A 13,638-nucleotide genomic window follows, 5' to 3' on the forward strand; every position below is an offset into this window, starting at 1 on the left:
GCTGCTATAAAAATTTTTTTGCAAGTCTTTGTATGAACATATGTTTTAATTTCTTTGGGGAAATACTTAGGACTAAAATGGCTACATCATATGGTAAGTGTATGCTTAACTTTTTAAGAAATGGCCAGCTATTTTCCAATGTGATTGTACCATTTTACATTCCTGCCAACAACGGTATTGTTTCCTATCTTTGCCAGCTCTTGATATTGTTAAGCTTTTTAATTTTAGCCATTCCAAAATGTATGTAGTGGAATTTCATTTTTGTTTTAGTTTGTATTTCACTAATAACTAATGATGCTGAGCATCTTTTTATGTGTTTATTTACCATTATCTTGATGAAGTGTCTATTCAAATATTTTGCCGATTTAAAAAGTTTGATTGCTTATTTTCTTAGTTTTGAGAGTTCTTTACATATTCTGTGTATGTCTTTTATCAGATATATGATTTGCAAAAATTTTATTTCCAGTCTGGGTTTTATCTTTCATTTTCTTAACAGTGTCTTTTGAAGAGAAGTTTTAAATTTTCATGAGGTCCAATTTATCAATTTTTTGGGTAGATAATGCTTTTGGTATCATATCTAAAAACTCTTTACCTAATCCAAGGTCATGAAGATTTGCTCCTATGTTTTCTTCTAGAAGTTGTCCAGTTTTCAGTTTTACACTGAGATCTGTGGTCCATTTTGAGTTAATTTTTATATATTGTGCCAAGTATGGAGCAAAGTTTTTCTTTCTCCTTTTTTCTTCTCAGAGATATCCAGTCTTAGCATCATATGTTGAAAAAAAACTGTCTTTTATTCATTAAATTGTCTATGCATTTTTGTTGAAAATCAGTTTATATATTTGTGACTCTATTTCTGGACTTTCTATTCTATTCCTTTGCCTATCTTTACACCAATACCATACTGTCTTGATCACTGTAGCTTTACAGTAAGTCTTGAAATCAGGTAATATTAATTCTTCCACTTTGTTCTTCATTTTTCAAAGTTGTTTAAGTCATTTAAGAACCTTTGTATTTCTATATTAATTTTAGAATAATTTTTTTCAATTTCTACAAAATAACTGGCTGGGATTTTTATTGGCATTGCAGTGAACCTATAGACCAATTTGGGGAGAATTGACATCTTATCAATATTGAGTCTTCTGACCCATGAACATGGCATATCTTTCCATTTATTTAGGCTTTCTTTAGTTTCTCTCAACAGTGTTTTGTAGTTTTCAGTGTATAGTTCTTACATAGCTTTTCTTAGATTTATTGTTAATATTTCACTTTTGATAACATAAATGATATTTGTAGTATTTCAACTTCTGATTATCTGTTGTTAGTTTATAGAAGCATAATTAATTTTTATATATTGATCTTATATAACAAAACCAATTAATTATAAAGCAAAATTTTTAAAAATTGTCCATATTAAAATCGTGAATTTCTATTCATCAAAAGCTATTACAAAATGAATGAGAAGATAAGGCACAGAACAGAAGATATTTCTAACACATATGACCAACAAAGGACTCACATGCAGAATATATCAAGAACTCCTACTAATTAGTAACAAAAAGATAGAAAAACAAAATTGGAAGTAGAAATGTCTAAAAAGTGGGAATAGAAATTTAAAAAACAGAAAATCCAAATGGCTACTGAACATGTGAAAAGGTGCTCATTCTTATTCTTAGTAGTGGAATACAATTAATGCCACTATGAGATACCATTACCACTTAACATGTTGGCTTAAATTAAAAAGTTTGACAATATAAGGTGTTGGTAAAGATATGGAGCAATTAGTGCTATCATACACTGCTTGGGGTTGGGGTGTAAGTTAATATAACCATTGTCAAGCCATTTGGCTTTATCAAGTAAAGTTGCAGATATATATACCTTGTGACTCAGTGTTTCTGTTCCTGGGTGTATATCCTAGAAAAATGAGCCAATATGTACACATGTATATACAAGATAGTTCATAAACACAGTAGTATTTTTTACAACCCAAACCTAGAAACCATCCAAGTGTTCATCAGCAATAGAATGGATATATAAATTGTGGTACATCTGCAGAGTAGAATAGTATAAAGCAATGAAAATGAATGAAACACAGCTATGTGCATTAACATAGATCAATCTTCCCAAGATAAAGATTAGCAAAAGAAGTGAGACATAACAATATATACTTATGATTCCAATCATATAAAATTGAGAAAACATTACTAAATCTATAAAGAAAATTAAAGAAATTATTGCTGGAAATATCAGGAATGTGTTCATCTTTAAGGGGAAGGGAAACATGGAGGCTTCTGCAATGCTAGCATGTTCTGATTCTTGACCTGGGTAGTGGTTAAGGGTTATTACCTGTTGAAGTATACATACATGTCTTCACTTTTCTCTATGTATGTTATGTTTCACACATACAAAAAAAATTAAAAGAAGAATACATCCTGATGAAGACATTCCCTCCCCTCCCAGGAATGCCAGGATGGCTTACTATTAGGAGATTTATTAATAAAAATTATCATTAGATCTAAGGAGAAAAATCCTCTCATCATTCCATAGCTGCTGAAAAGTAATTTGAGAAAATTCAGCAGCCATTTGCAATAAAAGTCTGGTATACAAATAAAACAAGATGAATTCTTCCTTAACGTATAATAATTAACTCTCTCAGCCCCAAAGCCAGCATTTTGCTTAGAGGTAAAATTCTAGAGGTATTCCCACTGAGGTTAGAGACAGGTTTTTGCCCATCATCGACACTAATTAACAATATGGTACTTGGCTAAACCAAAGCAATATTTAAAAGCTAAGTAATTAACAGTATAAAATAAGGGAAAGAGGAGGCAAAACTATCAATGTTTGCAGATGATAGGATTCTATACCTGGGAAACCAGGAAATCAGCTGGAAAGCTACCACAAACAAAAAATAAATTTTAAAACGTGTTGCAGGACAAAATGAATATTCAGAAATCAGTAGCTTTCCTGTATGCAAAAAAGTAATAAACAAAGCATATGATGGACAAAAATAGAATTTATGATGATATCGTATAAGAATAAACATGTAAGAATAAAGAATAAAAAGACAATGTGTAAGAATAATCTTAACAAAAAATGTTTGGACGAGTGAAAAAACATATAAAATAACCCTGAAAGATACAAAATAAGACTCAATCATAGGAAAACTCAATAGTATAAAGATTTCAGTTCTCCCTAAATTAAATTTACAACTTATCAGTTTTAAATATGTTACAGAGTTATACATTTAATAGCATTCCAATAATAGATACCAGTTTTTAATTTTAGCTAGACAAGGTGATTATAAGTTTATATGGAAGAATAAACCAACATGAATAATAAGGAAAACTAGCCTATCAGATAGTGTATTAGTCATGGTTCTGCAAAGTAACAAAGCCAACAGGGTATACACATATATATGCACGTCCCGCGCCCACCCCACACCCTAGTGACTCTTGGTGGCAAACTTAAATAAGGAACCTCAGACTTGAGCTACTTTGCCCTACCTTCCCCACTCCCCCTTTCAAAAGAAGATATGGTTTTGAGCCAAAGACAAGTAATTCAGTCAAATATTTGTAGATAATTCTAGAGGCTATTAACGAGAACAAGCCCTCAGCTCTTGTTAATTTAAGTGAAAACTGCTTGTCAGTGGCGTCCTTTAGCAAGAACGATCCAGATGACTTCTTGAAGGTTTTTAACATTTCTCCTGGTTTGAGTCCTATCCCAGAAACCGGGGGAAATTACACAAATGGAGATCCTATGCTCTCCAATTCAAAGCATGCAACCTCATGTAACCAAAAGGAAAGAAGGAAGAGGGGGAGAGGGAGAAGGAGGAAGGGGAGAGGGAGGAGGGGGAGAAAGAGGAGGAAGGGGAGGAGGAAAAATACTGCCTAATGCTGCCGCAGCAAGCATACCTGGCCTTTATTCCACGTACCAGGCTTACTCACCTGTCACCTGAAACGCCAAGCCTCAGAGTTATTACTGTGAACATACCCCGTTTCTTGGATGTCTTTTTCAGAAATATCCCATGTGTATATTTGTATATTAAAAACCACTCTTCTGAGCCTTTCATTTTTACTTAACAATGTATCTCAGAGATTTTTCTTTTGTAATGGCTCCATGCATTTCAGGTTGTGAGCAAATTGTATCCTGGAGGCTGAAATCCGGTCTGTGCATCACTGGCATGAGCGGTGAGACCTGAGGGTCAGGGACATCTTTATCTAATTGTTTTACCCAAGGATGGAAGTGGAGGTCTGGGGTGGGGGAGGGGGTGGGGGATGGGGGCAGTGGAGCGGTGGTGGTGGTGGTGGTGGAATGGTCTGCTGTTTTGCTATTGGTCTGCCACCAGAGGATGCACTTTTCCTAACTCACACAAGGGCAGTCTGCTAGCAGTAGCTTGTTTTGGATGTTCCATAATATATTTAATGTGTCTCTCATTGATTGACACTTTTTTGGTCACCCCTTCCTCCTCTCAATACAGCCAGTGCTGTAGTGAACAGCCTTGTGATATTTTTAAGGCTGGGTGACATAGATTAACATGTGGTATCTTTGCCAACAGGGCCTGAGTTATTTCCTGGTTTTAAAAGGCTACAGTTTGGTCACATACCATTTCTTATTTAGCATTTCAGACTTCCTCCTTGCCTCTTAATCAGTTTTACAGGTCTAAGATCAATTCCCTAAGTTTCAGAGCTGTCCTTAACTTTGGCAGTGGCACAGGAAACTGTGCCTGCACCGACACATGTCTCTCCGTATGTCTCAAACAGAAGAATTAATAAAAGGAGAGGGGAGAAGAAAAAGCATGACATGTGCACAGGGGCGCTTTGGAAAGGCAGCTGCATTTATTGGCAAGGTGATGAAGACAAGGAAAAAAGAAATGCTGCCATCTGTATCTCCTTTCTGAAGTGGTGCTGGAAAGAGCTCACAAACTCTACTGGACAGAACAGTCAAGGCAATGGAATCTGTCTGTTCTCCCTAAAGGAAGAAAGCATCACATGCTTGGGAAATTGCAGTTAAATTAAATGTCAGAATACTTTCGACTGAATTGCTTGGCTGCTCTGCTTTAACTGGTGTCATCTACATCTTCATCCTTTCCTCGTGACTGCTGCCCCCCTTACATCAGAGGGAAAGAGCACAGAACTCCCACAGGCAGATCCTTCTTGTAGAGCTCAATATGCATTGTCTGTGGCACGTGGAATTTTTCTTGTCTTGTTAAAAATTGTGGTAAAATGTACACAACATAAAAATTACCATTTATACCATCTTTAAGTGTACCGTTTAGTGGCATTAAGTACACTCACACTGTTGTGCTGCCATTACCACTATCCATCTCCAAAACTTGTTTATCTTACAAAACTAAGACTCTGTACCCATTAAACAACTCCTCACTCCGTCCTCCCACCAGCCCCTGGCAACCAACAGGGTTTTTATGAATTTGACTATTCTAGGTGCCTCATTTGAGTGGAATCATGCAATATTTGTCGTTTTGTGACTGGCTTATTTATTTCACTTAGGATAATGTCTTCAAGGTTCATCCATGTTGTAGCATGTACCATAATTGCCTTCCTTTCTAGGGCTGAATAATATGCATGTACCACATTTTGTTTACCTATTCATCTGTCTATGAGAATTTGAGTTGTTACCACCTTTTGGCTATTATGAATAATCCTGCGATAAACATTGGTGTACAAGTACCTGTTTGAGTCCCTGCTTTCAGTTCTTTTAGTGTATACCCGAAAGTGGAATTGCTGGATCATATGGTGATTTACTATTTAAATTCTGGAGAGCACTGCCATACTGTTTTCCATAGTGGCTGTCCCACTTTGCATTCCCATCAGCAGTGCACAAGGGTTCCAATTTCTCCAAATCCTCGTGTGGCACATGTAACTTTTGACACTACTGACAAATGGCTCTTTCCCATTTCTTTGCTTTAATTGTATGATATTTAGAGACCTAACCAGCTGTTCTGAGGAACTTTCTAGAGTTGCCCCTCAAAGTCCTTTATTCAGAAGTAGATAATGTATAGACAGTGGCTATCAAAGGGACTAATAAGTACAAAAAATGTAATTTCTCTTTCCCACTTTTAATTCCTTCCTCTTTCCTTCCCTCTTGACATCATCACCCTCTCTCTTATAGTGAGCATCCATACCCCATATGACAGTGGGTATAAAATAGTTAAATTAAAACTCCTGGGCTCCTGCAAGAAATGTCATGGAATCTTCTTTTGTGCCTAATATATACTTTTCAACTTAGATTCTATTCGGCAGTTACTCTTTGTCAAAAAGTAAGGGAGGAAACATTCCATTATGACAAGGCAAGGAATAAAGGTACAAAACTCAGAGGCAGATTCAGTGGCAAGAGAAATATATCCAAGACAGGGAGAGAGAGAGAGGACCTGCCCCGGTTCATAAATAGAGAGTGATGTTTCCAACTGGCATTTGGCAGGCTACCTTGGACCAAAGCCACACTTACTTAAATACACTATTTGACACATATTCTGTACCTAAGAGGTTGAAACATTTCTGCAATAGTAATAAATTCCCTGACAATGGAAACTAGAGTGGGTTAAGAGCATCCTGTGGCATGGAAGGGGGAGCAGCAGGACTTAAGCGAAAACAATAACAACAATAATGAAGGCAATCATTTATTGAACTCTATGTGCAAAGTACTTAATTATTATAATTTTGTACCATATTATTAGGTACCACCTGACGATGATAATGTAAGAACTTTTAATGTATATAATCTTACTTAATCATCACTACAGCCCTATTATATCAACTAGGTTCATCTGAATTATGCTACAGTAATAAATAATCCCCAAATCCCAATGGTTTAGCAATTGTATGTTTATTGCTTGCTTATGTAAAGTCCACTGGAGGCTCAGGAAAGCTCTCTGGAGCTGCTGTCCTTTGTTTCAGCTCAAAATTCCAACCTGCTTTAATCATATCACATTTGCATATCATGGCATCCTACTATGGCCACCAAGGCTGGGGAAGAGAGAGAGGTGGAGAGCCAAACATAAGCCATTAAATGCTTCTTTCTGGAAGTAATACATGTCAAAGCTGCTCACATTTTATTGGCCAGAACAAGCCACACATTCATGAGTAACTACAAGAAGGTAAAGTGTAATCCTCCCAAGTACTCAGAAGAAAAGGGAAACAGATATTGGAGAATATATGTATTCCTCATCAGTGATACAAGTTCCATTACTATCTTCATTTTATGGATTCTGAAGCCAATACTCAGAGGGATTAAAAACACTCATCCAAGGCCACTCTGCTATGGGGCCACATCATGACTTGCATGGGCCCTGTGCACTTTTGCTTTCGTGGGCCTTTTTCCTCCATAAAAAATATTTTAAATTATATTTCATGAATATATTGGCACAAATATGGAAATAACCCAAGCCGGACTCATTATTATATTCATTTTCCCCCTTATTTTAAAAGAAATTAAAATAAAACATTTTTGTGGACTCCTAAAAGCATTGTGGGCTCTAGGCACTGAACCTATCATGCTTAGGGGATAAATCAGCCCTGCTCAGATAGTTGAGACTGGAATAAAGTCTGTCTGACTCCGAAGCCTGTGTTTTTTTCCACAGCACTAAAATACCTATCTAAACCAAAGAAACCACATTTGAACCAAAAGCAAGTCAGTTCTCTTAATCACATTTAGTTGAGTATTTTCAACAATTCCTCAGTGGCGATTGGCATTTAATATCAGAATCCACTGTAGCACTGTTTGAAAATTAGGGTATTTGTTGAAATGTTCTATGGGAGAAAGGAGATAATTCAAAGCAAACACTGGCTATAACCTTTCTTTTGGACTCGCATAGTTCATCTCTGGGGTTAATTTAACTAACCATTTTAATGAGCCTGTGTTGCTGTGGAAGAGTGAAACCCTAGGGTCTAGAACAGCACTGTCCGGTAGAACTAGGATATGAGCCACATATGTAATTTAAAATTTTCTGGTAGTCATTAAAAGGCATTAAAAGAAGTAGATATGTTTTAATATGACTTTATTTAACTCAATATATCTATAATATCATAATTTCAATGTATAATCAATATAAAATGATTAATAAGATATTTTATTACTTAATAAATCTTTTAAAAAATACTAGGTCTTCAAAATCGGGTGTGTGTTTTACACTTACAGCACATTTCAATTTGGATTTGCCACATTTCAAATGGTCTTTGGGCATTTGTGGCAAGTGTCTACTGTACTGGACAATTACAGGTCTAAATTAAGAAGGCAGAAAAAGAAAGGGGTGCATTGTTCTGCATTAGACAATGTATAGGAATTTTGAGTTTCCTAAAAGGCGGTGGCAGTGGTGGCGGTGGTACAGCCAGAGAGGACATGAGGGGTTTCAGAGGAGGAGTGATAAGGAGAGTGTGAAGAGGCGAGGCATCTAAAGACAAGAGGTAGCCAGTAGAAATAGTCCAGAGGTTGGAAAGGCTTGGAGTGTGTTTAGGCTTGAGTTTTAATTTGTTTGCTGTGATGTGATGCAGTCTCTCTCCATTGTTACTTTTGAATAGTAGAAGTGTTATACACAAATGCCTATTACAGGTAGAATTTTGGGGAAATCCAAAAAACTGATTGTGTTTCCCCCGGGTTAATATAGAGTCAAAGCAGTCACAAGATGAGAGCATGACTCAGTCCAGAAGAATGAGGGTACTGAAAATCAGAGTAGGAAGGAGTACTGGGTTTTTCACCACGCCTGCAATGGAGCTATGAACCACTTAAGTTTAAGGTTAAAGAACAGGGTCACCTTCTACCCCCACCCCTATTTCTATCCTCAAGGATATACCTAGCAGCCAGATAACATTTAAAGAGAAGAGTCTTTAAGTAGAGGTGTCACAACTTCAACACAATTAAATATTTGCTGTTTTTCTGTTGTTTTGCCAGGTGCTAAGATTAAGTACAGGAATAAATATGACCCAATCCACAAGATATTATATCCTGAGAGAAAGATACATTATCCAAAATATAACATGGTCCCTAAATTGTCCTGCAACTGTGATAATTTTGAAAATAAAGTGTAATTTTAATGACTTTTTCACTAAAATGGAAATAAAAGTCTATGTTTATGTCCTTTTAGGACTATTTAAATGCATTGTAATATAATTTAAAGGCTAATTCTATACCTCTGAACAAAGCACATTGCTTTATTTTACAATGAGAGGCTTGTGTAGACTGTAATCTTCTGAGAATTTTCTGAATTAGGATCCTTGCGATATCTTTTCTCATCCCAGTCATTTATTTTTCCTCCAAACTTTTGGTCATTTTTTAATTTGGGAATGTTTCTTTTTCTTTTTCCTTGAAGACCTTAACTTTGACATTTATATTCTCTTCCCCGAAATACACAGGAGTGTTTTAGTGGAATCTAAATCTGGATTAGGAAAAATAAATATGGTTTATTAGGAGATGAAGGATGTCAGGGCTCTCAAGTTCGATTAACTGGTGACCCTTTGCTTTTGTGTGGTGCCTGACCAATGTACGTAGGTTGTCCTCACAAGGAAAACCAAAATGAAAGAAAGAAAAGAAGGAAACAAGCATGGTAAAAAGAAGAAAGAAACCATTTTGATGAGAGAAAAATTTGAACAGAGAAATTTATTTCCCAATGAAATAAAGCTAAAAGAACAATTTATTTTACTTTGTAGCATCTCTGTTTGATAAGACATTCCCAGAGAAAGATGTTAATAAATGGTGTTAGCTATTCTTATTTGAGGTTTGTATTAAATTTTTGATCACTTCTAAGCAAAATTTTGTGCCGTTTCATCTGCCAGCTTTTGGTATGGTGAATCAAAGTGCTTAGAGAGTTTTCTTTCCTCTGGATATTTCATTTTTATTTATTTATTTATTTTTTGTGAATTTATTTATTTATTAACTTATTTTTGGCTGTGTTGGGTCTTTGTTGCTGTGTGCGGGCTTTCTCTAGTTGCGGCGAGTGGGAGCTACTCTTTGTTGTGGTGCGTGGGCTTCTCATTGCAGTGGCTTCTCTTGTTGCAGAGCATGGGCTCTAGGCGTGCGGGTGTCAGTAGTTGTGGCACATGGGCTCAGTAGTTGTGACTCGCAGGTTCTAGAGTGCAGGCTCAGTAGTTGTGGCACACGGGCTTTGTTGCTCCATGGCATGTGGGATCTTCCCGGACCAGGGCTCGAACCCGTGTCCCCTGCATTGGCAGGTGGATTCTTAACCACTGTGCCACCAGGGAAGCCCCCCGCCTCTGGATATTTTAGAGCCTTGAAAATTACTGGTATCAAAAAGAGAGAGAGAGAGAGACAATAGAGAACATGAACCTTGGTGACTAGCAAACTGGCCAATAAGCAGAGTGGGAAGATAAGTCTTTGGTCTGTACGTTCACAGCTGGCTTTGGGGGATAAATTCTCTGAGGTGGAATGGGTGGCTCTGTTGTTCTTTCTGCTGAAATTCTTTCTTCCAGCTGAGAGATGATGAGAAAAAGGCAGCTTTATATTTTCTGATGGTCTGTTCAGATGGTCCCTTCAGTTAATTTTAGCTCAATTTTTAAAAAGCCTATTTTCATGTGAGTTTTTTATGCCTTTCCTGTACTCAAGCATTCATCTTCAACGACCCAGAGAAAGCCAACAAGAAAGGGTGCAGATGCTTGAGGGCCAGCCACTTCCCTAAGGCCAAATATATTATCCTTTGGGCACATCTTATGAACTTTTGTAAGAAGGAGAAATGAAGGAAAATCTGTTCACCTTTTATCTTAATAAAGTATCAAGCCAGAAAGGAAGAAAGCTCCAGAGAGACACAGAAAGATCATAGTGCTTTGTTTCAACTAACAAAACTCATGCTCAAAAAAAAGAATAAAAATTTTTCTGGAGGCATATTGTGCCCACTAGGCATTTTGTTGTAATTAGGGAAAAGTCATACAAGGCCACTGGTGTGAATAAAACTTTAGCTATATTGGCTTTCCTCTTTGATGAATTTTATTTTTTTGAAATCGGTTTGGGGTATGTGCATGTGCGTGTGCGTGCGTGTGTGTGTGTGTGTGTGTGTGTGTGTGTGATCATAATAAACAGTGATCTGACAATGAATGATCTGTTTATGCAGATTATCAGAGTTGAAGAGATATCAAACTTGCCTCAAAAGATAAAAAAAAAAAACTCATAGAAAAGAACAAATGCTTATTTGTTAGAAAAAACAAAGCTTATTTCTTAGAAGGACTTTGATTTTGCTTTGAGTCACTTTTTTTTTTTCCATGAAGAATGATCTTCAAGCAAGAAGGATAGACTAAAACACAGTAAAAAAATCCATGAAGAATGATCTTCAAGCAAGAAGGATAGAGTAGAACACAGTAAGAAAAAAAAAATTAAAGTCCAAGAGAAATTTGGAGAAGAGTGCAGGGGCCTTTATAAAAGCCCAGATCAAAAGACACAGGCAGCTTCTATTTCATGACCCTGATCAAAGAACTGTGATTATAGGTAATAATGTTTGAGAAATCATGGAGTGTGGGAGAATTTCCAGAATCCTAGAGAGGGGTTAGTGTCCCAATTTTCAAAAGGAGAGGATTTAAAAATAAAAACCAATTGGCTAATAAGCTTGACCTGGATCTGAAGTAATTAAAAATGACTATTTGTGGATAATTGGAAAAAAAATTGTGTTGACTCATTCTTAACATAGGTTTTTCAAGTCAGGCCAAATTAGTATTGTTTTATCTTTTGATTTTTCATTAGACCAGTGGGCTAAGGAAATGCCATAGGCAGTGTAGAGCCTCATCATTTGGGGCTGCTTACAGACAGCCACCTCTTCAGAAAGACAGTTCCTAAGCACCTGCTCTAAAATAGCTACCTAGGTAATCGCCATAAAAGATTATATTATTGTTTATATTTAAGACATTTATTGATATATAAAAAATTATATTGTAATGACCTTATTTGTTTATTGTCTGGCCCCTTTCCCACTGGAATACAAATTCCATGGGGTTGAAAATCACACGTGTGTTGACCTTCACTGTATTTCTACCATTTTAAACAATGCCCTGGCTCAATAAATGCCCATTGAATGAATGAATGTTGCTTAAATACGTTTTTCTTTGGGTGCAAATGCTTTCTAAAATATGAGGTATGGTGATTATTTTGGCAAGCCATTTGTTCAGGTTGTTCATTATTTCCCTGATGATGATGTTACCAACCTGGGTTCTTGGACTCTTTAATCAATAGAAATTGATAAGAGGCCAGACGAGGAATTTAGGCAAGGCTTTATGGGACTCCAGCACGAGGGAGTAAAAACAAGTAACAGCTTCCCTTGCTTGCTACCCGAGAAGGGGTGATTGGCCCCTTAAGTGGGGTGAGGGTAGGGGTGGAATGGTGGGTTGGGCCAGAGGGGTGGCTTATGTGGGCTGCCCACTTTCTTGGTGATGCTGTGTGCACGGATCATGCACAGTACCCTGCTTTTGCTCCCAGTATCTCAGAAGTGGCAGTTGAGTTTTGGCCTTTTAGTATCTTGTTGTCCATAATTTGCCCCAGCTGCATACGTATCAATAGTTATTTTTAGTCCCTTATAGTTTCTTCGTATTTTGTTGCTTGAGGAGACGTTTGACGTTTGTCCAGGTGCATGCACTGCAGCAAAGGATCCCAGGTCCCAGATCCCAGCCTGTCTCAATGAGATGGGGAAATTTATTGGATGGTTTTATAGCTGCCAATTTGTGTATAGCTGCCAATTATTGTAGGCGTTTCAGACCAAGTAGGGATAGTGAGTAGTTGCAAAGCAGATTAGGGATAGAGGCTAGCTTCTGATTCCCTTCACATCTTCAATTGTGATTCTGTCTATGACCATATGAAACATACCTGACATTACAAGCAAAGGGCTAATCCCAGAAAGAAGCTTCATCCCATCAAATTAACCTTTATTTTCTTATGCTTGTGTATCATGCTGCTCATACTGTTATTTAACAGTTACTTCATTCTGCATTGTTTAATTATTATTTATTTTCAAATTGTTTATAGTTTCAAATAGGCTTGAAATTCAAAAGATATAGTATAGTTTCAGAAAATTAGCTTTTTAGAAAGGATAGGGATAATATATATATATTTTTTTTTTTAGTAGAATTTTAAATGTTTCTTCACATAGTTTCTGCCCGTTTCTTTTCTAAATTTTTCTTTCATCTTTAGATGTTTCATATTTTCTGTCATTATTGTCAGTGGGGTTATAATTAGGCTTTGTGTATCTGAGTTGCTTACTATACTGTATATGCCAGAGGTTGGCAAACTACAGCTCTAAGGCCAGATATGGCCTGCCACCTGTTTTGGCAAGTAAAGATTTATTGGAACACAGCCATGCCTATTTAATTATATACTGCTTACGGCTACTTTTGTGCTCCCAAGGCAAAGTTGAGTAAGTACTCAACTTATAGAACTTACTCTTAGCAACAGAGACCCCATGGTCCACAAAACCTAAAATATTTACTATCTGGACGATTACAGAAAAAAATTGCTAATCCCTGCTGGTAAGCTCCTTCTTTGAGGATTTATTCAATTCTTTAAGTATTCAACTCTTAGTAAATAGCACATATTCAGTGCTCTGAATAGGACATAGTTTGTTTAATTGAATAAAGCAAAGCTTAAGCATTTATTGACCATTTGATATAGACATGACCTTATCCTAAGTGATACTGGCAT

This window comes from Eubalaena glacialis, chromosome 7, assembly GCF_028564815.1.
Source record: "Eubalaena glacialis isolate mEubGla1 chromosome 7, mEubGla1.1.hap2.+ XY, whole genome shotgun sequence".
Classification (NCBI taxonomy): Eukaryota; Metazoa; Chordata; class Mammalia; order Artiodactyla; family Balaenidae; genus Eubalaena; species Eubalaena glacialis.